Raw genomic sequence first — 27,436 nt, forward strand, 5'->3', positions numbered from 1 at the left:
CTTACATTGTTGTGTTGCTATAAAAGTTGATTGGGAAAGAGTGAGTTGAAACAGACTCTTCTTATTCCAGTGCTTAATGAAATGAGCAAGGAATGATAAAAATAAGTAAATAACAAACAGAAATTAGCAAAGTCTGGGCCACAATACTTGTTAATTCATCTTATGACCCTTAAAGTGAGATTTCTGCTCTGAACCATCCTCTTTCCACAGTAGGGGAAATACTAGGAAAACAGTTTGATTCAGGAGGATTGGGGGTTAGATCTTTGCTAACGATATTGTTGTTCCTACTACCAATTTAAGTTAAAGTTTGTGGAATTATAAGGTGGTAGTTTCTTGCCTTTTACACTGTGTGTCATCTGCTTGTACTAGGATAATGATGCCTAAACAACTTGAAGCTGTAGATCACCTCTACTGTGGCCTATAAAATAATGGGCAATGCACAATGCAGTCCATGGGTTCGCTAAGGATCGGACACGACGGACACGACTGAGCGACTTCACTTTCACTTTTCACTTTCATGCATTGGAGAAGGAAATGGCAACCCACTCCAGTGTTCTTGCCTGGAGAATCCCAGGACGGGGGAGCCTGGTGGGCTGCCGTCTGTGGGGTCGCACAGAGTCGGACACTACTGAAGTGACTTAGCAGCAGCAGCACAATGCACATGCAAGGAAACTGGCTTAAGTCCCTTATTGGATTACCTGGAATTGGCCATAAACCCTTGCTGAACATTTTGCTGGTATAAGCCACCGAGAGAATCAGGCTATTAGCACCCAGCACTGAGAGATATGATACACACTGGGAAAGACAAGCAGCCACCCTAGCTTCAATGGGCCAAATATTTGATCACATAATGCTTTCTATCGAAAGATTGATAATCAACAGGAGAAATTGTGAAATAAAAATTCACATTTTATGGCAAGACAAAACAATTTAAGAATACTTTTTTTCTCTCTTCCCTTTGGCCTCCTCTCTCTTCTGCTTGTGCACTGTGTATCTGCATTAGCATTGAGCAAACCTCCTCCATCAGCAGAAATACCTGCTCAACCATAAAGAGCAATGTTCTCCCAGCACCAAGACAACTGCTTAAAAGGTAGCATTCGTTCTTGATCTTGTAAGGGGCCACATGACCCACCAAAATGATGCTTAGATGTGGATTTTGTAAGCTGTCAAAATGCAGCATTTGATGAGCAGCATTCAGTCTCAAAAAGCTTGCACAACTCTACCTTGACTTCTAGAGGTAGAACAGTTCTCACATCTTTCTGAGATGGTCTTCCCAGGTTATAATCCTCAAATTAGGCTCAAATAAAATTTTTCTTCTTCTTCTTTTTTTTTTGTTTAAAGTATGAACAAGAAAAGGGACAAATCCCAATGCCATTGACTTATAAATAATCAAAATAAACAAACGGTAGAAAAAACATTTGTGGAATAAGAAGGGCTTGTCCAGGCTCAGAGAGGCAAAAGGATTTTTGACTCCTTAATCTTTTCCCCAACTGTTGTGAGATTCACTGGTGAATCAACAAAATTCTGAGAATTCTCTTGACAACCTCAAATTCTAGAGATAAGTAGATTTTCATATACATGCATTGTTATTATTTAGTCACTAGGTCTTGTCCAAACTGTAGCCTGCCAGGCTCCTCTATCCATGGGATTTCCCAGACAAGAATACTGAAGTGGGTTGCCATTTCCTTCTCCAGGGGATCTTCTTCATCCTGAGAATGAATTCATATTTACTTCATTGGGAGGTAGATTTTTTTTTTTTTTTAACCACTGAGCTACCAGGGAAATCCATGTACATGCATAGGGTATTTTAATTTTTTTCTCTTCTGTTTGAAGGGCTCCTTTCTCCAGCCCTTTACTCCAGGGCTCCTGGAGAAAAAAAAGAGTGAAGCAGGGAAGCATGAATAGTAAAGCTGACTCTATATCACAAGCCAATAGCTTCATGCCTATATACTCACTTGGTAAAATCTCTGAAGCCCAACTGAAAAACGTGCTCTTCCACCAATAATCTTGCTAGAAACCATTAAAGATAATCTTAAAATAGAGAGAAGCACCCACATGGTTTAATAAAGGCTGAACTTCCCACAACCCCAATATTCCCTCAGGGTACAAAGTATGAGTACTCATGATATGTGGGTACCTGGCCTCCAAAATGGAATTAAGTGGAAGAAAACAAACAGGTCCCTAATATGTTGAGAAGAAAGTTAAAACAAATCCCTCTCTGTAAGGAATAAATGAATTGTCAGTACATAGTTCCTCAAGTATGAGCATATAATAATAAGTGGAATAGTAAGTAGGAAAATACGTTGCAACAATAAAAGTCAAAAATACAACATGCCAAAGATCCAATGTAGCAGAAAATATAACTCAAGTAACCTTAGGAAATTTCTCAAAATTGTTTCATGCTGTAGAATAAGAACATGAATTAAAAAAAAAAAAAAAAAAAACTCAATGTCAAGATGAAAAAAAGAAACTCTAGAATCAGATAAATTAGGATGTATTTATAGATAAAAATCCCAACCCAAACAGCATTATTAAAGAACTAATAAACCAACTAAAATGGGCAAGGGAAAAAAAACAAGCAAACAGATATCTCCTAAAAGTCAGATTACTGACAAAAAGATTAGAGATAACTGTAATGAAAAACACAGATAGAACAATTGAAGAGAAGGTAACGTATAAAAAAAGATAAAAGATGATCTAACATAAAGTATCTTGATGTCACTGAGAGAGACAATCAAACAAATCTTTTGAAAGATATCAAGAAAATTTCAAATTGAAAAAAAATGCACCACATTCCAGAGACATTTTGGAGAGAACACTTTACACCAAAGCACCTGTTAGTTGCACGTGTTAGTTAAGTGACTTATCCTAAAACTTAAAGACTTTTCAAGAACACCATGTTGAAAAAGAAAACTACTTAAAAGAGTGAAAGAGAACATCATATTAATCTCAGATTTTATAACAGTAGCATTAGCATTCTATGCCAGAAGACAGTGAGGGAAGAGCTACAGTGTTCTGAATGAAAGAGTGACATGACTGTTATCATCCACTGACATATCTTTCAAATCTAATGGCATTCAACACACTTTACCATCAAAAAAGAAACAAATAAACAAAAACTCTGGGACTATAACATAAATGACTACTTTTAAAGAAATTACTTAATAATGAATTTCATCCAACTAAAAATAAACCAATATATAGATATCAAGAATGAAGGCAGAATAGTATGTACATTGAGTACATTCAAATATAAAGCTACTTAAGAAACATGTTGGTTTTAGTTACAGAACAGAATATGAATATGTCATAAACTTGGATAATATAAAAATAACAGTATAAATAGAAAAAGAGAGATCGGTAAAGGAATATGGTCTGAAGTGTGTGAGTGATAATATCATCTTCTTTCATAATTTCAAAATTAGAGAACATATGTGTGTATGTATATATATATTTGTAAGTTTTAAATACATAAGGATTTTGAGCTCAGTATTATTCAGTGTGTCTTTTATCTTTGTAAGAAAGTTTCAGGGTAAAAAAGTGTATCTTTGTTGTTTCAAACCATTTATTGGATATTCAAAATTCTCATTTTTTCTCATATTTTTATTTTTATTGAACTAAACAAAAATTGGGTACGGTACATGTGTATTCAGTTGTGTCTTATTCTTTGCGACTCCATGGACTGTAGCCTACCAGGCTCCTCTGTCCATGGAATTTTCCAGGAAAGAATACTGGAGTGGGTACCCATTTCCTGCTCAGGGCATCTTCTTACCATCTGAGCTACCAGGGAAGCCCACCATCCTTATGTCAAAAGTAATACCTATGGCATGGTCCCCTTTTATAAAAATAGTTTTTGTTTCTACACATTTATCTCTTTACACATTAATCTATATTCTCTGTATTTACACGCCTAGAAAAACAGCTGCAATTTCAACAAATGTTCATACTTTATTTTGGGGAAAGTTTTTTTTAAGGGTAAAGATTTTATTTTCCTTAATATTTCATAATTTGAATGTTTAAAATAAGCATGTATTTATGTTTAAAGAAAAAAATGTTTTTTTGTTAAATGAAAGAAGGATACTAGAAGCAAATATATTGAGATTGGTAATCTGATTTTTGATGGTATAGTATGACTCTTTTTGTTTTATTCTCTGTGTGCTTAGTCGCTCAGTCATGTCCAACTCTTTGCGACCCCATGAATGGTAGCCTGCCAGGTTCCTCTGTCCACAGGGATTCTCCAGACAAGAATACTAGAGAGGGCTGCCATGCCCTCCTCCACGGGATCTTCCTAACCCAGGGATCAAACCCAGGTCTCCCACATTGTAGGCAGATTCTTTACCAACTGAGCCACCAGGGAAGCCCAAGAATACTGGAGTAGGTAGCCTGTCCCTTCTCCAGGGGATCTTCCAGGCCCAGGAATCAAACTGGGGTCTCCTGCACTGCAGGCAGATTCTTTTAACAGCTGAGCTACAAGGGAAGGCCTGTTTTATTCTAGATCTTTAGAATTTAAAATTTTTCAACCACCCTCCTCTCCCTGCAGAAAATATTTTGCCATGCACAAAATAGGCAGACAACAAGTGCTAACTTATCTTCCTTTACCTTCACTGAGAGAAAAGCTCAGTTCAATCTTCATATAATCTATATTAGGGGGATATCTTGACTTAATAATATTTTGTATTTTGGAGAGTAATTTGTAGTTTTCCAAGGACTTTTACATATTCCAAGTAACAAATTACGTTTCTGTGATACCTTTTGTGAGGCATTCATTTACATTCCTATTTGACATTTTCTAACAAACTTTAGTTCATTTTGAAAGACACGAAAGCCTGGTCTTGGTGGATTATCATCAGTCTTTTTTTTTTTTTTTTTAAGAACCTGAATTGATACCAAAAAGTTTAGCTTTTGTCAACTAGTTGTTTGGTTACTTTTGGTAAATCACTAGATTTTTTTTCGTATTGCATTGAAATAATAAAATAATAGCAGACTTTTATTGTTTTGCTTACATGCTCAGAAAGGAAGGGCACTGTGAGTTTTCTCTGCAAGAAGAACTGAAAACATGTGACAATATGGTATCAAAAGCAAGATATCAAACTCTTTTTCTTTAAAAATGCACTTAGGTTAGGAAAAGTTGGTATTTTGAGCAATAAGTGATGAAATAACTTACTGCTGTAAAATTACCTGTAACACTATAAGAAATGTTTTACTACTGGTTAATAAAGCAAGAACTTTGCAATAGATGAACACTGAAAAATAAATACTTTTAAATGTCAACTAAAAGTAAATTATAAAGTGTTACTGAAAATCCTTGTAGGATTCTGCCCCATTTTTATTCCTCTTTTATCTTTCATGGAGTTAAAAAAAAAAAAAGGTTAATCTTATGATCTGACTCCAATGCTGAATCAAACTACTGGAGTCTAAAGTTTATTGTCACCCTCCCTGAATTTAGAAACTTTTGATTATATATAGGACAGTCACATCTTGTCATTTCTGAACAGTCCATGACCATCTTCATGGAGAAGCAGCTTTTAACTGATAGGAATAGGGCCTTCATTTAATTCACCCCATTCTCCTGGCTATGAATGACTAGACCAAAGGTGAATATGTCCTGCTGGGCTGTGGTACTTCTCTCTCTTAGGAATTGGGAAATAAAATGAAGAGATTCATAGTTTCTGATTGTTACTTGAATTGAGAGGAGGTTGTTCAGGATTATTACAGTTCCCATCTTCCATAAAATTCATTAAGAGTTAAAAGAATACTAGTCTATATAGAGACAAAGATTGAGACAGACAGACAAATGGGCAGGCAGATGGTAGAATGATGGAGAAAATAGATAGATGAGTACAGAGTTACTTTATTCCCCCAACTTATTGATCCTTTGTTGAGGGATCTGCCTCTGTGTTCTGTGAGCAAACTGTACAGTTTCTGTTTTTTGCAATGGACAAAATGTTGGGAAAGACAGATTCAAATAAACAGTATAGTATGACCAGTGTTCTATTACTTTCCTTCTCTCCAGAACTTCCGAAGTGCAGATAACCTGGGCAGGCAACCATTTGTTTACAGGAATAGTTATTAGGGGCAACTTTAAGCATATGAGAAGACCTATCTTTAAAAGATCACAAAACTAAAAGATGTGTTTTCCTTGAATTTACTTGAATTTCATTTTGAGGACTTGGGGAAATTTCAGGATTCTCAGAGGGTTAAGACCTGAACACTCTAAGGTCATGTCCATATAGAAAGAAAGTTTCTGGGATCTTGCTTTGTGCTATAATCCTGACCCTACAAATAGATTTACCCACCCAGGCTCCTGGCACCCCCAAAATGTCTTCTACTACAAAAGCTCAGTTTTTGAAATAATGTTCCAATTCATTAGAAACAAAACAAAACAAAAAAGGAGCTTTCCTGATGGCTCAGTGATCAAGTATCTGCCTGCTAATGTGGGAGACGGGGGTTCGATCCCTGGTCCAGGAAGATCCCACATGCCACGGAGCAACTAAGCCCGTGCACCACAAATATTGAGCTTGTGCTCTAGAGCCCAGGATCCACAACAAAAGAAGCCACTTCAATGAGAAGGCTGTGCACCAAAACTGGACAATAGCACCTGCTCTCTACAACTAGACAAAGGCCCACACAGCAACAAAGACCCAGAACAGCCAAAAATAAATATAAAAAAAGTAAAAAGAAGATTTCTGTGATTTCTTTTTTTTTAACCAAATAAGAAACTAAAACCTGGTGTGTATAATCAGTATGACCACATGAGGTTAGGCTCTTAGAAGGGCCTAGCAATTCTAGTTTAAGGCTCTACAGTTACCATCTAAATATTATTAATACTATCACCCCTAAATTTGTGTTTGGAAGACAAGTGCAGTGAGTGTGATAACTCCCTAATTCTCAGTTCAGTTCAGTTCAGTCGCTCAGTCGTGTCTGACTCTTTGCGACTCCATGAACTGCAGCACACCAGGCTTCCCTGTCCATCACCAACTCCCAGAGTTTACCCAGATTCATGTCCATTGAGTCGGTGATGCCATCTAACTATCTCATCCTCTGTCGTCCCCTTCTCCTCCTGCCTTCAATCTTTCCCAACATCAGGGTCTTTTCAGATGAGTCGGCTCTTCGCATCAGGTGGCCAAAATACTGGAGTTTCAGCTTCAATATCATTCCTTCCAGTGAACACCCAGGACTGATTTCCTTTAGGATGGACTGGGTGGGTCTCCTTGCAGTCCAAGGGGCTCTCAAGAGTCTTCTCCAACACCACAGTTCAAAAGCATCAATTCTTCGGTGCTCAGCTTTCTTTATAGTCCAACTCTTGGGCTAATGAGTGGTACTTCCTCCAGTCACCTCCAAAGCTTTTCCTCTCTGAACAGATTCTTGTCGGTTTGCTCCTTACCTCCTGATGCCTCAGGCCTCTGTTGACCTCCCCTCATCCCCTCTGCCTAGCAACACCTCCAGCTCCAGAATGGAGCCCAAGTACAGGAAACGTAGTGTCAGGGTCTGCTGTGAGCATGCTATGGTCTCTCAGGGCAAGGCATGGAGGTGGTTGTTCCTGCCCCTACATGGCGGCACTATTCTTTCAGTGGTCGGCTTCTTGATGGGGTGAGCCTCTTGTCCATTTCTGTTCTAGGTGCCTAATGTGTCCTGGCACAGAGACTTCAGTGCCCTTGAGGGTTGTCTATCTGCTGTGAGTTTTGGGAATGATCTGGAGGCACATGTTGATAAAGTAACTGATAAGAAACAGAATCCAGTGGCCAGTAGCAGCAGCTGGGCCATGTTTACACCAAATAGTGGGGAGAGGCCAGCAGGGCCTCTAAGGGTCTACCTTACCCAATAAATATCCCAACGAGAGTGATATTAAATAGCAAATAAAAAACATCATACCAGATCAAAAGAGATACCATGATTAAAGCTTACAGAAGTTAAATGATTTGATCAAGATCACACAGCTAGTGATATTCCAGGATGGTACTCAAACTGAGGTTTGACACCAACTCCAAAGTTGTACACCCTGTGGTATATCCACTGGAGTTCTGTGTATTTCCAGGAGTAAAACAGCTCTACTCTCTCCGCTTTATTTATTTTCTTTTACTAAACCTCTGCCTTAGTTTCCAAACCAATTTCTTTAACCTGCAGAAGCTATGCTAGACTAAGGTTGGTTAAGTCCTCCCTGGAATTAAATTTCTATAAAGAGAAAATCTCTCTTTATTACACACATACACACACACTATTTTTTTTCTCTCACTAATTTCCCTTGTTCTTCTAAGTAATTCACAAAATTTTGTAATAGAAAAAAATGTATATCAGAGAAATTTCCACCTAATTTACAGGGGATGAAAAGTAATTCCAGTGAGGTCAAGTGCTTTCCTTAAGAATCAGAGGCAAACATGAGTCTTAAATCTGACTATAGATCTCTGCCCTGGAATTTTCACTATCTCTTTTTATAAAAGATTTTTTTCATCTGAACCATTTTTACAGTCTTATTGAATTTGTTACAATATTGCTTCTGTTTTATGTCTTGGTTTTTGGCCTCAAGGCATGTGAAGTCTTGGCTCCCTGACCAGGGATCGGACCTGCACTCTCTGCATTGGAAAGCAAAGTCTTAACCACTGGGCTGCCAGGGAAGTCTTCCCCTCTATCTCTTGATGCTTAGCTTGTGGTAGGTTTTGTATAAGGTAGATATATCAGTTAATTTTTAGTGGGGAAAAAAACAAAAAAAAAATCAATTATATTGGATAATAAAGAATAAAGCTAGAGTTTAAAATATAGTTATGAGATTATTGCAATAGTCCAATAAGAGAGATACATCTTAAACTAAGGTAGTGAGAGTAAGAATGAAAAGCAAAAATTTTAAAAAATATGATTTGTCAACTTATTGAATTTGGGAGAATGGTAGAAAGAAAACATTAAAAATTGCTCAGAAACATATTATTTTTCAAAACGGAAAAAGAAAACAAAGAGTTCAGATTTGCAGATGTTGATTTTCATGGCTCCTCAGGGTCATAGATTTAGTTGTCTAATAAATAGCTGCTGCTGCTGCTGCTGCTAAGTCGCTTCAGTCGTGTCCGACTCTGTGCGACCCCAGAGACGGCAGCCCACCAGGCTCCCCCGTCCCTGGGATTCTCCAGGCAAGAACACTGGAGTGGGTTGCCATTTCCTTCTCCGATGCATGAAAGTGAAAAGTGAAAGTGAAGATGCTCAGTCGTGTCCGACTCTTAGCGACCCCATGGACCACTAGATATAGTCTAATAAATAGTTGGGGCTTCCCTGGTAGCTCAATGCAGGAGACCTGGGTTCAATCCTTGGGTCAGGAAGATCCCTTGGAGAAGGAAATGGCAATCCACTCCAGTTATTTCCTGGAAAATCCCATGGACAGAGGGCTACAGTCCATGGGGTCGCAAAGAGTTAGCCACGACTGAATGACTAACACTAACTAACATACTGATGTGGCTTGGTAGTGAGGGCTGGGGTGCAGAAACAGATTTCTTTCTTTCTTTTTTTTTTTTTTGTTGACTCATCAGTCTTTAAATTCTAGTATAAAGAGAATTTTATTCTAGTAATGGTTTTAGAATGGCAATATTCAATATATTCTACAGATAAATTTGAAGATTGTTTCAAAAATGTAGGTTGTGGTGTTTATTGCAGTATTGTTTACAATAGACAAGACATTAAAACAACCTAAATATCCATCAATGGATGAATAGATTAAAAAATAGATTAAAAAAAAAAAATATATATATATACACGGAATGCTTCCCAAGTGACTCATGTGGTCAAAAATCTGCCTGCAATGCCGGATGCACAGATTCAATCCCCAGGTTGGGAACCTCCCCTGGAGAAGGGAATGGCTGCCCACTTCAATATTTTTGTCTCAGAGATCCCATGAACAGAGGAGCCTAGCGGTCTATAGTCCATGGGGTTGCAAGAACAGGACACACCTGAGCAACTGAGCACATACACATATATAAAATATTTTTCAGTCATAAAGGAGAAGGAAATGCTGATGCTTATAACAACATGTATGAATCTTTGTTGTAAAGAGTCTGTCTGCAATGCAGGACACCCAGTTTCAGTCCTTGGGTTGCAAAGTTCCCCTGAAGAAGGGAATGGTAACCCACTCCAGTATTTTGGGGGAGAATTCCCCAGTGACTTAGCAGGTAAAGAATCTGCCTGCAATGCAGGACACACAGGGTTGGGAAGATCCTTTGGAGGAGGAAATGGCAACACACTCCAGTATTCTTGCCTGGAAAATTTCATGGACAGAGGAGCCTGGCAGGCTACAGTCCATAGGGTCACACAGAGTTGAACATGACTGAATGAGACTAAGCAAGCTCTTAAGAGTAGTACATAAAAAAGTTTTACTATGTGAGGTGATGAATGTATTAACTAACTTTTTGGGATGATCGTTTCACAATAAATACATACAATAAATCAGTACATTGTATACCTTAAACTTACACAACACTTATATCTCGATTTATGCAATGTCAATTATATCTCAGTAAAGCTGGGGGGGGGGGTGAAGTATATGGTCAAATTAGCATTAACTTCAAACAGTAATTAAATTCAAGCCATACTTTGACTTTGGCATTTATTTTACACCTGGATAATCAGTGACTCCTTATTCAAGTAAACATTAAAGTTCTGAAGAGGAGGAGTCTGACGAGGAGGTAAAGAGTCTGCCTGCAATGCAGGAGACTAGTGTTTGGTCCCTGGATCAGGAAGACACCTGGAAAGGGGCATGGCAGCCCTCTCCAGTATTCTTGCCTGGAGAATTCCATGGACAGAGGACCCTGGCGGGCTTCAGTCTATGAAGTCACACAGAGTCAGACACGACTGAGTGACTAAGAAGACTGAAGAGGAGCCATGCTTAATGTTTCATGCAACAGACATTTGATAAGACAATCCTTACTTGACAGTCTGCTCTGAACTTAATGGAATCATTCTGGTTATTATTATTATTTTTTTTTTTTAAGTTACTCTAACATAATGACCTAATGGTATATATATGGCTTAACAATGGAGACCTGCAGTATTTCAGTCCACTCAGGCATCTGTGGTGACCTACTAATTTGAAAGTTAAGCATTAAACCTGACTGGAAATTATATGGTATATTGGAAATGGCACACAGGTAATAAATCATAATAAGGGTGCCTTACCATATACTTCACATTCTGTTGATATCTTCATTTTAAATCCAAACCCAAATAAATTCTATATCATCTCTTGTTTTGATACTACTAACACACAGTGATAAAGATCCAACATAAGTAAAGTCAACCACACTTACTAGCTCTGATTATGTGTTAAATCTTTGTTATGCACTGACAATGCAAACATAAATAAATGCACTGCACTCAAAAAGTTTACAATCCAATAAGGGCAGTTTTGTCATATATAAGAGCCAGAGACAAAGTTGAGCTGTTATTGGAATTATTCTATCCTTATGCTGACTTGAAAACTAGTTGCAACCTAAAAGTTGAGAGTTATGTTCTAAGACTTCAGACCTGGGAGACAGCATCAAGGAAACCTGACAGAACTGTTCACTGTAGGGAGTGGCTGCAACCTAACTATTGTTAGATCATGGGAATTTTTCTCCTTTTTAAGTCCCCTTGAGCTCACATTGGAGGGCTGGAATCACTGATGACCATGACAGTTTTGTTTACTGATACGGCAGGAAATATTCCCTTTCTCACTTATATAAACTCTGTCACTTAGATTCTAATATTCCCATTATAAGAATATAGAAATAGAGGTTTGAGGAACTTAATTAACTTTCTTAATAGCAAGCAGCTAAAGCATGTGGGAATTCAATTTTGAATTTATGCAGTCTGGCTCCAGAACACATACTCTAAGTCACTATGAGATATACTCCAGGAAGAAACATAAAAGCAATTAACTAATTGCAATAGTACAGGATAAGTGTTTTACCAAAAGCATAAATATAATTTTAAGGAAGTCCAGAGAAGGAATTCCTTTTACCTAGAAGTTATGAGCAAGTGACAAAAGATGCAATATTTGAACTAAATATAGAAGAATGAGAATGTCTTTGAAAGATAAGGAAATAAACAGTAAGGAAACTCTGTAAGTATAGGTTGAATAAAGATGTGAAAATACTTCTCATTCAAAATATGTAACTGGTCTGGAAAGGAGGAGAGTAATGAAATACAAGGATGGCATTGTAGATATAGAACAGTTTTGAAAGATCAGTAATATGACAGAGGTTTGAACCTGATGTGTAAAAGTCAGAAAACATAAGAGTGTTTTCAGTTATAAGCAGAAGCATGACATGCTTAGATGTATAACTAACTGGGGGGAAGGACAGGGAAAGAGAAACCAGAGATCAGAAAATTTATTTATCAAACATTTGAAAACACTGAGATGATTGGGCCTTGTCAGTACCAATGAAGAGAATGAGAAGAAAATGAGCTATTTTGAAGTGTTTAGAGGCAGTACTAACAGAATGGTATAACTGATTGGATATGAGAGATGAAGAGAACATTGAAGATTACTCTGAGCTAGCTATTGTAGGTGAATGCAATACATGTTAGTTGAAGTCATTAACTGTTGAAGGGATATGGAGAAGAAGAAAGACTAAGGGCAGTGAGGATGAAAGGAGATGAGAAAGTAGAACAAGTTTAATTCATTTTTCTTTCATTTATTGAATAAACATTCATTTAGACACAATTTTTTATGAGTTGCTAGCTACATACCCCATATTTTTTGTAATCATGCAGATGTGAATGGAAGTTTGAATGAGTAAATAAATGAAGCATCCATTCACTGCAGAGAATCATTTTACAGAGCAGTCAAAGTGGTTTTAGAGAATAAAATTATACAAGAAATTTTGTATATATTTAGATTCATGTTTTGGAATTTTAAGGCATTCTTCCTTGACAATTGAGTGATGCCCTTGAGGAGGTGACAGGGGAAGGATCTAGGTCATTGACCTTAGAAAGGTTTTTTCCCACAATGAAAGGAAGGAAGGCAGGGTAAATAGAGACAGAAAATGTACTGATGTAAGTGGGGTTTAATCTGTTAAAATAATCTTCTGAAGTTTTTTCTTACTTTCTTGGGGAGGAGAAAGGAAAATCATTAGCTAAGACGATGATGGGAGAGGAAGTATAGGAGGTTTCGAGAAGAGATGATAATATGTGAAATGATCATCAGGAGAATGAAAAAAGTGAATAGGCAAGAGGTATGTGTTGTGACAGGACAAACCAGGAATATATGTGAAAGATTTCAAAATGGACATGAAAAGACTACTGACTGGTGTCCTCTTCACTGAAGTTTTTTGGGTTAATATTGCTTTTTGGTGTCTCTAATCTATTTGATGACAATGTAAGGAAGTGAAAACTATTAAGAATGCAAATGATTCTAACCATTGAAATGCAAATGACTCCTGTCCAGTGGAATGCTATTTTTTTTTTTTTTTCTTTTTTTCCCTTATGGATAAAACAGGTTTTTGTTTTGGCCTTTTTTGGAATAGCTTTCTTGAATTATAATTCACACACCATAAGATTTAGCCATGAGAAACACATTTGCATATATCTATGGGTTAATTTTGGGGGCTTCCCAGCTGGCACTAATGGTAAAGAACCTGCCTGCTAATGCAGGAGACAAAAGAGATGTGGGTTCGGTCCCTGGGTTGGGAAGATCCCTGGAAGGACGGTATGGCAACCAATTCCAGTGTTCTTGCCTGGAAAATTCCATGGACAGAGGAGCTTGACGGGCTACTGTCCATTCCTTGGTTTGTGGACCCGTATCTCCATCTTCAAAGCCAACAACAGTACACTGAATCCTTCTCCTATCAAGTCACTCCAGCTATTCTTCCCTAGTCGCATTTTCCTGACTCATGTCTGTCTCCTACTTTTAAGGATGCTTATGATTACACTGGATGCATCCAGATAATCCAAGATAATCTCCCTATTAAGATCAAATGATTAGCAATCTTAATTCTATTTTCTACCTTAATCCCCCTTAACCATGTATTCTAACATATGTACACAATCCAGAAAATAGGGCGTGGACATTTTTGGAGCCATTATCTATCCATCACACTCATGGGAGGCTGAGAAAGGAGAGTTTTTAATAGAGAACGTAGTTAAGATTGTCATATGTTAGAGAGTAATAATGAAAAATAAGGATGACAACAAAGTGTTGATCATCAGAATGTCTCTTGTTTCTTCTTTTGAAGAAATTTCATTTTCAAAGTCAAGATGGATTGAGACATTAAAGGACAAGTTTAAAATAAATTCAGAACTGAGAGAAAACTGTGGCATTGTATATACCATACTACAAAGATATCAGATGGCAAAAAGAGAAATAGAGAGCCGAGCAGAGATAACAGCAGGGCCTAGAACTCTTGGTACATGTGTGCCTCAGTTTTGATTATTTATATTTTTAGGATGAAAGGAACAAGTTTATTTGTAGGCTGAAGGGCCAACTGAGAGGCAAACTTAGATTCTGTCTTTTGAACTTCTGGGTCTTTGACCCTGTTACTTGCCCAATTTAGAGCATTTCAACATTAACCTTTGAAAAATAACAGCATGCTGTCAAGTACACAAAGCACCAAAAAGCACATTCCTAAAATGTCCCGGAGTGAAGATGTTAGAAAACCCCTTGAAACCCATTATTATCATGGAGATATTACAGTGGCCTCCTTGGTTGCTCTCTTAGATAAGATGGTGTCTGCTTAAATGACACCGATTCCATTTATATAACAATAACAAACCAAAAAAAGAAAAAAAAAGAATATTTGGAAAAAAGAAAAATAAATAGCTGAAAGAAGCAATCTAAAAATCTGTGGATAGCAGACATAGTACTCCAAATGTGTATTATTTGGTGATTACACATAATTTTGGTAACAGTGTCACAACAAAGCATTCCAATCTATCAGTCCTGCCTGTCCTTATAACCAGCATGAATATCTTAATGAAATCAGTGGGTTTGGGGTTAAGTGTCACCCAAGAGGCCTCCTTTGGAAAGTTAAAACAGTACCTCATTCCCATAAGTGTCATCTATGCCTTTCTGCCGTTTCACTTCAAACTCTATCTCTAATTCTAGTCACGTACTTTTTCTGCCCTCTGTGCCACGCAAAAATGCCACCAAATTTGTCAGAAAAGATTTGCCCTTTGTGAAACTAGCCTGATTAAGTTTTATCAGCTCATCTCTCTCTGGATGTTTGGTAACCTCATTCCTTATTACTGTCTTAGAGATCTTGCCTAGAGCCAAGGGCAGATCTGCTCATTTATAATTTCCTGATTCTTTTTCTGTTCTTTTCTCACAGATTGGGGTGAGGTATTTGTGTTTTCATTTTGCTTCTCTTTCCCTGTAACTGAAACATTTTTGCTAAGCTTTCCCCATTTTAGTTGAAAATTTATTTACTTAGAAATAGATCTATATTTTTTCCAATTTATCACAATGAATGTTTCTTATAAATTTAAAATTATTGGTTGATAAAAACCTCTCATGCATTTCGTATACTTTCCAATGTGATCTTTCTTATCATGAAGTGTCCCTTAGAGCAGATGAATACTTATTCTCTTTATTTCTCTCTTGCTACATTGGTTTAAGCTTCATAAACACCATAATTACACTAGAGCAAACTTGAATATGAAATAAGAAATGAAATAGCATCCCCTGATCCATTAAGCTATATTGTCTTCCTCCCAATATAAAGATTAAATGACAGGGATAGTTTATAGAAATGACAAACATGAGTTCAGTTTATTTTTTCAAACTCATAATCAACAAAAGACTTTTTTTTTTCTTTTATGAGTAGAGAAACTGGCTGATTGCCTATGTGAGAGACGCATTTGACATTTTCTGTTTATTCTTTCAAGGTGCAACCAGTTCTGAATTTTACCTCTTTTTTTTTTTTTTTTCCTCCAGTGTTTGAACATAAACAGTTTATCCTGTGATGCTATATTGACTTTGTAAACATTTCACAATGATGAGAATGCATCAGGCATTTTCTTCTCCTCTTTTATATTCGTGTTTTCCCCTTTATGCTATTTACCAACTTGTTTCCATGTTCGTCAACATAGGTGAAAAGTTAGCGGAGAGAAATACATCAGGTATCTCATTGACAGGGACTGGTTTGGATACGTAGGAAAAAATTTTCTTTACTCAACCTGTATCGTTTAAAGTTTTAATTTTATGCCATTATGTAAAAATAGATGATCATTATAGTGGGGGTTCCCAGGTGACTCAGTGGTAAAGAGTCTGCCTGCCAATGCAGGAGACATAAGAGACGCAGGTTGATCCCTGGGTCAAGAAGATCCCCTGGCGGAGGGAATAGCAATCCGCTCCAGTATTCAGATGGTAAATGAGGGAGACCTGCGTTGGGAAGGTTGATCCCTGGGATGGGAATATGTTCTGGAGGAGGGCATGGCAACTCACTCCAATATTCTTGCTTGGAGAATCCCATGGACAGAGGAGCCTGGAGGGCTACAGTCCATGGGGTCGCCAAGAGTCGGACACGACTGAGCGACTAGGCACAGCACAGCACCAGTATTCTTGCCTGGAAACTCTCATGAACAGAGAAGTGTGGCAGGCTAGAGTCCATCGGGCCCCAAAGAATCGGACACAACTGAGCGACTGAACACGCATGCTCATTTTAGAATATTTGCAAGACTCAAATATGAAAGAACAAATACCCAATTGTGGTTTTGCAAACTATTATTAGGGTGAAAGTGAAAGTGAAGTCGCTCAGTCGTGTCCGACTCTTTGCGATCTGGTGGACTGTAGCCCACCAGGCTCCTCCGTCCATGGGATTCTCCAGGCAAGAATACTGGAGTGGGTTGCCATTTTCTTCTCCAGGGGATCTTCCCGACCCAGGGATCGAACCCAGGTCTCCCACATTGCAGGCAGACGCTTTAACCTCTGAGCCACCAGGGAAGCGCATTAGGGTAGTGGTACCTATAATTCCAGGATGTTTTGCTGTACTATGCTGTTAATTTTTAGTATCTGCTATTATTCAGTTAAAAATATGACACATGCATTTCCCCTGCTGTTAATTAGCACTTGTAAATTTAATTTTTTAATGGAAATATACTTTTTGAAAGTTTCATAATCCATCATATGACTGGTATATCTAATTGAAAATACCTACATTGTCCTATATTTTGGTCTTCTACTATAAAAACTGAAATAAGAAATGCCTTTCCTATATTTATGATTATTCATATTATGATTATTAGCCAAATTTTCTAGAATTTGAATTAATGAATATAAGAGAATTAATGTTTGAATTGTTCCTATAATTATTGTTAGTTCTCATCTAATTTAGTCTTATAAAGTCAGAGAATGCTTTCCAGTACAAATTTTATCCCAAGTAGGATTTGAAGGATGATGACGATGATGATATTTTTGAAAATTTATTTACTGTTACATGTATTAACTTTGGCATGAATTATCTTATTTACTTCTTAACACAACTCTGTGAAGAAAATGCAAATTCTCTCCCATTTTACACAGGGTAGAATTTTGACACTTATCAGTCTAGCATCAGAAGCCATGAGTATGAGAGTTAGGGATGGGGAGATTACTTAAAAAGAAGAAAGAGTAAGTAAATGCAAATGACTTGAGTTGTGAGAAATCAAGAATTTGAGAACTCACGTAATTCTTGTTAAGGAAAGAGTTAACATTTTATGAAGAAATGAGGCTAGAGAGATAGATATCCAAAGTGACGTCAAGAGAGCCCCTTTAGCCACCTTAAAGAATGAGAAATTAATCCTGAGAGCTTTGGGGAGCCATAAACATAATTTAAGTTTGTGATCGTATTTTCAGTTTGAAAAACGTGTCCAAATTCTCCATGCAAATATGCCAGCAAGCAGTAGCTGCGATGCTTGTATTTAAGAAGCTTAACAGAGAGTCCAGATTTGAAGTGCTCTCCTGATAAAAATGTCAACTGGAAAAAAATGCACAACCTAAAAGTTGAGCTATGTTTTATTTGGCAGATTGTCTGAGGACTACTCTGAAAAAGTAAGGGAAGAGCCAGGATAAACAGGGGTTTTTGCAACAAAGACCAGGTGGTAGAAACATCAACAGATTACTGTTAATTAAAGAAAACCAGAAATCTCAAGTTAATGAAGTTAGCACTGTTTTTCCTGTATGGGGACATGCAGGAGTCTGGGCTCATTGAAATCAACGCCTTTGATATGCACCCTGAGTATCTAGGGCTAGTATCCTGTTCTTTCCCATCCTGAGTCCCCTCAGGGTGCACCGTTGTGGCTGCAGTGACTGAGGGCTTGGCTATGTGCAGCCATTTGTCTCCAACAAGTGTTCCCTCAGGGCTCACCATGGGGGTGGCTGGAGTGGCTTGAGAGCTACAGCATCCTTTGTTTACTGATATGGTAGGCAAGGTATTCATTTCAATTACAAGAAGGAACTAGACTTAGGGCAAATTGTTCCTTATTTGCCTATCAGACCTCAAACAGTCCAGATGTCTGGCTTCTTCTGATGCCATGAGTTTAGCTGTCTCTTTTGCTGCTTTTGTGGTGTTTTCTCTGACCAGTGACCAAACAAGGGTCACATATACTGTTAGACTCAGTTCACATGGTAATGACAGAATCCTTTTCCACAAAGGACTGGATTAAAAATATGTGTTTTATTCTTTTCTAGACAAAGAAATGAAAACAAAATCCTATTCTAGATCTTTATCCCTAAAACATAGAAATCTTAACTTTCCATGCTGATTCTAAAGCTAAGCAGAGAGACTAACTGACTTTCAGCAAACATTGCTATTGTTGCTATTGCATAATGGTTATTATCTATTTTATCATTTCTTTTATTTGTTTCTTCTAGAGGTAGCATGGGAGAAGATGACTGTTTTATAAACTTTTCACAAATACTGATAATTTACAAATGTGAAGGACTTTTGTTGACAAGAGCACAAGTGACCACCAAAAACTAATGGAGAACTCTTTTTTTTTTTTAATTTAACAAATATTTATTTTCCTGTCATCTGGCCACATACTCAGAATCTAGATTTTGAAAATTTGGTAAGCAAAGATACACCACAATCTTCTAGATATCGTATGCACTAACCAAATGTGGCTATTTAAATTCACTACAATTACACATTCAGTTCCTCAATCACACTGGAGAACTCACTTTTGAGTCATAATTTAGCTCTTAATCACAATGCTTGGGGCTGCTCTGGTGGCTCAGTGGTAAAGAATCCACCTACCAGTGCAGGAGATGCAGGTGACACGGGTCTCATCCCTGGGTTGAGAAGATCCCCTGGAGTAGGAAATGGCAACCCACTCCAGTGTTCTTGCCTAGGAAATCCCATGGAAAAAGGAGCCTGGCAGGTAACAGTCCAGGGGATTACAAAGAGTCGGACATGACTGAGTGACTGAAGATGCACACAATGCTTAGCAGTGTTTTTCTCTACTGCATTTGTGCAATTTATCACCCCCTCATCACTAAAAAATGGAACCAAAACAAATGGGCAGAAGAGATAAAAAGCTTTTTTTGAACTATATTTAATAGCATTTTCCACATTTTGTAAATGGCCATTTTGGAATACCATCTACATGTTTCATAGGCCTTCATAACAAATGACCAATAACTGAGAGGTTCAAACCAACAAATTTATTCTCTCACAGTTCCAAAAGCCTTAAAATCTAAAGTGAAGGTATCATTAGGATTCATTCATTCTGGGGAGTCTGAGGCTTCCAGAAATTATCCTGTGGCTTCATCTTAGCTTCAAGTTTTTGTTAGCCATCCTTGGTATTCCTTGGCATCACTTCAGTTTCTGTGTCCATCTTCACCTCACCACCTTCTAAGAGGACTTCAGTCATTGGATTAAGGGCCCAATCAAAATCTGTTATGAGTTTATTTCAATATCCTTAATTACATTTTTGAAGACCCTATTGCCAAATATAATCCCATTCTTAGTAGGTGGACATAAATGTTGTGAAGGACACTGTTCAACCCACAACACTTTGCTCAGCATATTTTTGCAATGCTTCTTTTTATTGGAGGTGTTCCAAATTTCTCAGACACTTCTACACTAAAATAAGAATAGTTCCTTAAGAGGCAACAGGCAATCTAATACTCAGTGTTTTCCAAGCTTAGTTGAAGGCAATGTTTTTTAAGAGCATCTCATGAAATAAGAATTTTTTCATAGACAGTTTTTTTGGAAATGTTGGGGAAGACAAGCCTCAAATACTTCATAGAAAAAAGCTCATTCCTTTTTCTTCCTTCCAGTTTCTCCTGTATTCTGGTGTAAATTTTAGTATATACAGACTACACATCTCAAGAAGCCTGGTGGAAATAGCAAAATTTGCCTGTTTTTGCCTTTTCTCTGATTTTCTGCAATCCCTGTAGAAGTGAAATAATTGCTTTTCAATGTGAGTTAATTGTTTCTTTGCATGAGTGGGGAGGATGGGATGATTTCCTAGAATAATGATAACTATATATAATCAGCAGGGCTTCCCTTGTAGACAAGGGGTAAAGAATTCACCTGCCAATGCAGGACATGTGGATTCTATCCCTGGGTCAGGAAGATCTCCTGGAAAAGAAACGGCAACCCACCCCAATATTCTTGCCTTGGAAATCCCATGGACAGAGGAGCCTGGCAGGCTACAGTCCATGCAGTCACGAAGAGTCGGACAAAACTTAGTGACTAAACAGCAACAAACATATGATCAGCGCACACTGCAGAGTAGGCACTGTATGAAAATATTTTTAATGCATTTTAATTCTTATAACAACCCTGTAGATATTGATATTATGCCCATTTGACAGATAAGAAGGATGATGTTCAGAGGACTGTGACTTGCCTATGATCACACAGTTGATAAAATAAGGAGCACACAATCTTTGTCACTCTGTGTTCTTCCTTTCCATATAAGCACACATTTCTCCATGTTATTATGTTGTGTGCATGTGCTGGAGGAAGTACAGTATACATTTGACTTGCATCACTAAGTGCTGTAGGTCCTGTTTTTTATTTATTTACTTATTTAACTTTGTAAGCTCCTTTTAAGTTTCATTAAATACACGTGATTGATTTGGAGATAAAAATGTCCACTTAGGTATAACCTCTTGCAACAATTTGGCTTTAACAATTCAAATAACAGCACCCCTTGCAAATCACAGATGCTGATTAGCAAGGTTTCAGGGCTGTGCTTGGAATTGCTGGCACCTCTATTACTATTACATCCAGAAAATAGATGAGGTTAGAGATAAAATGGTCTAATTAACCAGGAGCTGCTTCAGTATCATCAGTGAGCAGCCACAGAGTAATCAGAAACAGAATCCTTGCCTTTTGGATGGTCCAGAGATGATGCTTAGATGTATATCAAGAACAATGGCACCAAAATACCTAAATAGCCAATTATGTCTGTAACCTGAAAGAACTAGTTGAGAGATTCTCTCAGGCAAACATTGGCAGTAAAGAGGGGATTGTCTGAATAAACTCTTGTCTCGGAGAAAATGCTCTTGTATCTCAAGAGTTTTAGAGAATCTGACAGATACAGAAATGCCAACAAAATTAATAATGAAGTTTATAATTTGAATACTCTTGTTTTCTCATCACTGTCCTATGGGTTTTTCTCTGTCAGGGATAGGTTATTGATATACACATAGAAACTGTCCTGGGTTGGACAGAGTGTTTCATGTATGTCCTTTATTTTGGTTATTTTTATTTACCCTTGAATCCTCAGAACTTCCAGCAGCACATATGATTATTGCTAGATACTTATTTGGTGAATAAATAAGTAAATGGACAACACAAATAGGAATTGAATATTATAATTAATTGATTTCCTATAAACCCATTGCTGAACCCTTTATTAAGTTATAAAGGATTTAATCTGTTTTTGTTTTAACTGTATGTTTTTTAAATGAATGTGTATTGAGAGCTTGGTCATGGACTAAGGGCTTTGCATGTTGTTGCTGTTTGGTTGCTAAATCATGTCCGACTCTTTTGCCACCCAAAGACTGTAGCCTGCCAATCTCCTCTGTCTGTGGGATTTCCTATGCAAGAATACTGGAGTGGGTTGCCATTTCCTTTTCCAGGAGATCATTCCGATCCAGGAATTGAACCCATGTGTCCTGCATAGGCAAGCAGATTCTTTACCACTGAGCCACCAGGGAAGCCCAAGGCCTTTGCATACATGATGAGAGTTTATCTTCATCATACTGTTAGGGGAAGCACACTGACTGAAACCACCCACCCTGGCCAGGCACCATAGTAACCATTTGCATGAGTTGTTTTACAATAGGAAGTCCTGGTAAGGAAAACCATGGAACTAATAAGCCATCATCGACAGAGTGATTTCAGGAAAAGTCAAAAAGTGACATCAGGTGTCCAACCACCTCCCAGAATCTTTCTCGATGCATCCATCTTGGCTAAACAAGGCATGGACTTGTTCACCAGGAAGAACTCTGAGTCAGAATGATTGGGAAAAGACAATCTGGAAACTAATCCCATCACCATAAAACCCAAAACTTCAAACCACATGGCAGAGCAGTTCTCCTGAGTTCCCTTTCCCTACTGCTCTCCACTCGGGCTCCCCTTCCCAATAAGATATCTTACTTTGTCAGCACATGTGTCTCCTCGGACAGTTCATTTCCGAGTGTTAGACAAGAGTCCACTTTCAGACCCTGAACGGGATCCCCCGTCCTGCAACAATACCCTTTGCTCATTCAACAACAAATATTTATTGCGTGCTTCCTCCGGCTAGCCACTTTTGGAAGCATAGCATACAGCAGAAAACAAAACAAATAAACAAAACCCTTTCTTCTCTGGGGTTTGAAAAGAAGAAAGCAATATTACTATTTGCCTGAAGTCAGAAGTAGTCTACTTCCAGGGTAAACTCAGGTATTAAATTGCAGTGCCTCTATTTCTAATAAAAACCTCTACACCAACCACTATACTAAGGGTTTTCAGCACCAAATTCCTGTGGTGATCACTACACTAAACAAAGAAAGAAGATACATGTTCTCTGGATGATTGTTCAGGCTGAGCAAACGCCAAATGCTGTTAAGCAATGCCTATCTCTAAAAAAAATTATTTCTCATTGAATTACCAAGGTTAAGGGAGATAATTCCATAAGCACAAGCACATTAATTTGGAGTTTTTCATCAACAGTAATGAGAAGGGGCAATAAGAATGAACCTAACCTGTCATTCTGTATTTTTGTTTTATGACAAAGAGAGGACTTTTTCAAGCTGGGAGGAAAAAGGAATTACTTGCTGCTGAGTTTTGTGTGAGCTTTTAGTGCTGCTCATGAAGAAAACTTTGGCTGCTGAAATAGTGGGTATAGATTCTTGGGTGGAATATAGGACGTTAAAGTGATAAATCCCCAAGCAACATGGAAATATGATTACACTAAAGATGAGATTAGTAAGACCCAATATACAGTGACTGAGATCAACCAGCTTACAATATAGATCCAGGGGTTGTCTTAAATATGTACTTGAAAAGATCAGGGAATATCCAGGTTACTCAGGAGGTAAAGCAACAAGAGGAAAGTAGGTTGGGTCTAACCAAAGCTATGAGTTTTAATCTGGTAAATGTTACTATGAATAACTAAAAATCCTCTTAACAACATACAAGACCGAGAAAAGAAAAACAAAAGAAATAAGAATTTGGAAGTGTTTTGTTTTGTTTTTAAATTTCACCCCCTCCGCCATCATCGTGGGCCTGGAGGGCGCCTCAGAAACCCGAGGGTGGCGGGAGTGGTAGGGGAGGAGGAGTGGGTGGGTAGGTGGGGTGTCCGTGCCAAAGCTCCGGCTCCTTGCTCGGCAGGGAGAAGCTACGGCTCTTTCTCTACCGCCCTGGGCCAACCATGCTAGACGGAGGCCTAGCAGGCAGTTCTCATCAGCACCCAGGCCCAGCCTCCAGCAGCCACCTGGCCGTACTGCACATGCTCAGAGTGCCCCTCCAGTCTGAAAGTGTTTTTAGAATACTCTTTAGGCAGGAGAGATTCTAGTGTTTCCACTAAAAGAATGAAATATTAATGGTTATGTGCATTTAAGGGATATACCAACTAGTGTTGTGTTGCTGTTGTTGTTTAGTCACTAAGCCATGTCCGACTCTTTGTGACCCCCCATGGACTGCAGCAAACCAGGCTCCCCTGTCCTTCACTATCCCCATAGTTTGCTCAAATTCATGTTCATTGAGTCGGTGAGGCTATCTAACGATTTCAGCCTATGTCATCCTCTTCTCTTGCCCTCAAACTTTCCCAGCATTAGAGTCTTTTCCAGTGAGTCCGCTCTTTACATCAGGTGGCCAAAGTATTGTCAGCAAAGTGATGTCTCAGCTTTTTATGCGCTGTCTACGTTTGTCCTACCTTTTCTTCCAAGGAGCAGGAGTCATTTAATTTCATGGATTCAGTCACCATCCATAGTGATTTTGGAGCCCAAGAAAATAAAGCCTGTCACTGTTTCCATTATTTCCCCATTTGTGCTGATGTGCTCAGTCGTGGCCGACTCTTTGCGACCCCATGGACTGTAGCCTACCAGGTTACTCTGTCCATGGAATTTTCCAGGCAAGAATACTGGAGTGGGTTGCCATTTCCTTGTCCAGGAGATCTTCTTGACCCAGGCATTGAACCCAGGTCTCCTGCATTGTAGGCAGACGCTTTACCATCTGAGCCACCAGGGAACTTTGCAAAGATGTTATTTATTTCTCAGAGCAAACTAATGAGGTATAAGATCACATAGCTGAGAATGGAACATAAGCAAAATATTCTCTGACATAAATGATTACAGTAGTTTCTTAGATCTGTTTCCCAAGGCAAAAGAAATACAAGCAAAATAAACAACTGGGACTAAGTCAAACTTAAAAACTTTTGAACAGCAAAGAAAATGGTAAACAAAGCAAAAGACAACCTATGGAAACTGGGAGAATATATTAGCAAATGATGTTACCAAGAAGGGCTTAATTTCTTAAAGTGAAAATAGCTCATCACATAATGCAATATGAAAAAAAACAAAAAACCAATCTGAACATAGGCAGAAGACCTAAACAGACATTTCTCCAAAGAAGACATACAGATGGTTAACAGGCACATGAAAGATTATCAACATTGCTACTTATTCAGTTCAGTTCAGTTCCTCAGTCGTTTCCGACTCTTTGCGACCCCGTGAACCACAGCACTCCAGGCCTCCCTGTCCATCACAAACTCCCAGAGTCCACCCAAACCTATGTCCATTGAGTCGGTGATGCCATCCAACCATCTCATCCTCTGTCATCCCCTTCTCCTCCTGCCCTCAATCTTTCCCAGCATAAAGGTCTTTTAAAATGAGTCAGCTCTTCACATCAGGTGGTCAAAGTGTTGGAGTTTCAGCTTCAGCATCAGTCCTACCAGTGAATATTCAGGACTGATTTCCTTTAGGATGGACTGGTTGGATCTCCTTGCAGTCCAAGGGACTCTCAAGAGTCTTCTCCAGCACTACAGTTCAAAAGCATCACAAAATAAAATTACAATGAGATACCACCTCACACTGGTCAGAATGGCCATCATTAAAAAATATGCAAACTGTTAATGCTGGAGAGTGTGTGGAGAAAAAAGAACCCTCCTACACTATTGGTGGGAATGTAAACTAGTGCAGACACGGTGTTTTGGGACCACCATTTTTCTAAAAGATTGTGTATCCTATCCCTCTAAAATATTGATAATGTTATAAAGACATCTAATAGAGATTTAAATCTTGAAGTGGCCTGGAGGCTCTATATTCACTGAGAGTTTGTTGACCTTAAATTGACTCAAGAGCATTTCTGGATTAATTGTTCTTTCTCCTTTTTATAATTTTCCCTGGATCTGAGAGAATAAGGGAGGAAATCAGAAATGCAATGGGTCATACTCAATTTGGCAAAATGAAGTAAAATGGTCCAGATACAGAGACGATTACCAGAGAGCCTATATAAGGGTAACACAGATGTTTTTGAGAAATTCCATTTTTTTCTTCCTTTTTTAATTTAAAAAAGACATGAGAAAATGCTTGGGATAATGGAAATGTTTTATATCTTGTTTTCAGTTATGGTTTTTATTGTGACTACAAATATTAAAACTCATTACTGAACACTAGATCATTGTATTTTATTGAACATTATATATACTTTAATCTTTAAAATCAGTACTGTGAGAAATGCAAACAATGATTTAAACCTGGGGTTTGCAGGGTTGCCTGCTTCATATATAACTAAGGTTGAACAAATAGAGCACCAACCTTAAGCTTATTGTACTTTATGTAACAGATGAAACTTTGTTGGGAAATCACGTATTTATTAATTGAAAAATTCAGGAGAAAATGAAGGTCCAGAGACAAAGATGACTTTACAGATATTGCAACTGGAAGAAAAGCAGCACTAAAGGAAAAAGTAAGTATCCAAGAACATGCATGGATTGCTTATCATGTACCAGATACCATATTGCCATTTCAAAGTTGTTATTTCATTGATTGGTTATACCAACCCTATGAAGAACTCACTGCTAAAATCTATTTTTACCTTGTTGAGAAACATAAATTTTGATAGGTTATGCGACCTACCCAAGGTTACAAGGCTAAAAATGGTAAAGTTAAATCTTGAGGCTCTATTTCTGATGTCAAAGTCTGTATTCTTGACAACCAAGGCATATTACTTCCATTCAGTCATTGTTTTGATTAAGTTAGGCTAGTTTAGTTATGCATGATGAGTCATTAAATGGCAACTTGGATCACATTGACCCCTCTACTTTTAATATCTAAAAATTAGTTGTAACAACAACATAGCCAAACCTGAATAATCTTTTTAATTTGGTTAAAAGGCAAAATTTTAATGGTTCAATATGGCCAGCAGGTGGCAATGGTATTCCATTAAGTCAATACAGCAACTTCAGGGAAATTAATGTGCATATCACTTCATGGCAAATAGATGAGGGAAATATGGAAACAATGACTAATTTTATTTTCTTAGGCTCCAAAATCATTGCAGATGGTAAATGCAGCCACAAAATTAAAAGACACTTGCTCTTTGGAAGAAAAACTATGACCAACCTAGACAGCATATTAAAAAGCAGAGACATCACTTTGCTGACAAAGGTCCGAATAAAGTCAAAGTTACGACTTTTCCAGTAGTCACGTATGGATGTGAGAGCTGGACCATAAAGAAGGCCGAGTGCTGAAGAACTGATGCTTTTGAACTGTGGTGCTGGAGACTCTTGAGAGTCTCTTGGACAGCAAGAAAATCAAACCAGTCAATCCTAAAGGAAATCAACCCTGAATATTCATTGGAAGGGCTGATGCTGAAGCTCCAATACTTTGGCCACCAGATGTGAAGCGTCAACTCCTTGGAAATGACCTCGATGCTGGGAAAGATTGAGGGCAAGAGGAGAAGAGGGCAACAGAGGATGAGATAGTTGGATGGTATCACCAACTCGGTGGACATCATAAGTTTGAGAAAACTCAGGAAGATTGTGAAGGACAGGAAAGCCTGGCGTG

At 38.1% G+C, this 27,436-nt stretch overlaps 2 protein-coding genes across 13 annotated transcripts in view; one reads left to right on the forward strand and one right to left on the reverse strand.

The window, feature by feature from the left end:
* The window catches only part of LOC145520800 (uncharacterized), a 319,869-nt gene that overhangs the window by 255,674 nt on the left and 36,759 nt on the right, over nt 1-27,436 (forward strand). For 8 of the 12 annotated variants that reach the window (XM_081528245.1, XM_081528234.1, XM_081528232.1 and 5 more), the window contains one exon: nt 26,214-26,336. The exons of the other annotated variants lie outside the window; for them this stretch is intronic. The gene's annotated coding sequence lies outside the window, so the exon portion shown is untranslated. The remainder of the gene's footprint in view (nt 1-26,213; nt 26,337-27,436) is intronic. 12 annotated transcript variants of the gene reach the window in all.
* CNTN6 (contactin 6) overlaps nt 1-27,436 on the reverse strand; it is a 236,222-nt gene that overhangs the window by 170,773 nt on the left and 38,013 nt on the right. The window lies entirely within an intron of this gene.

The sequence above is a fragment of the Giraffa tippelskirchi genome, chromosome 9, assembly GCF_054371585.1.
Source record: "Giraffa tippelskirchi isolate mGirTip1 chromosome 9, T2T-mGirTip1v1.2.pri, whole genome shotgun sequence".
NCBI lineage: Eukaryota > Metazoa > Chordata > Mammalia > Artiodactyla > Giraffidae > Giraffa > Giraffa tippelskirchi.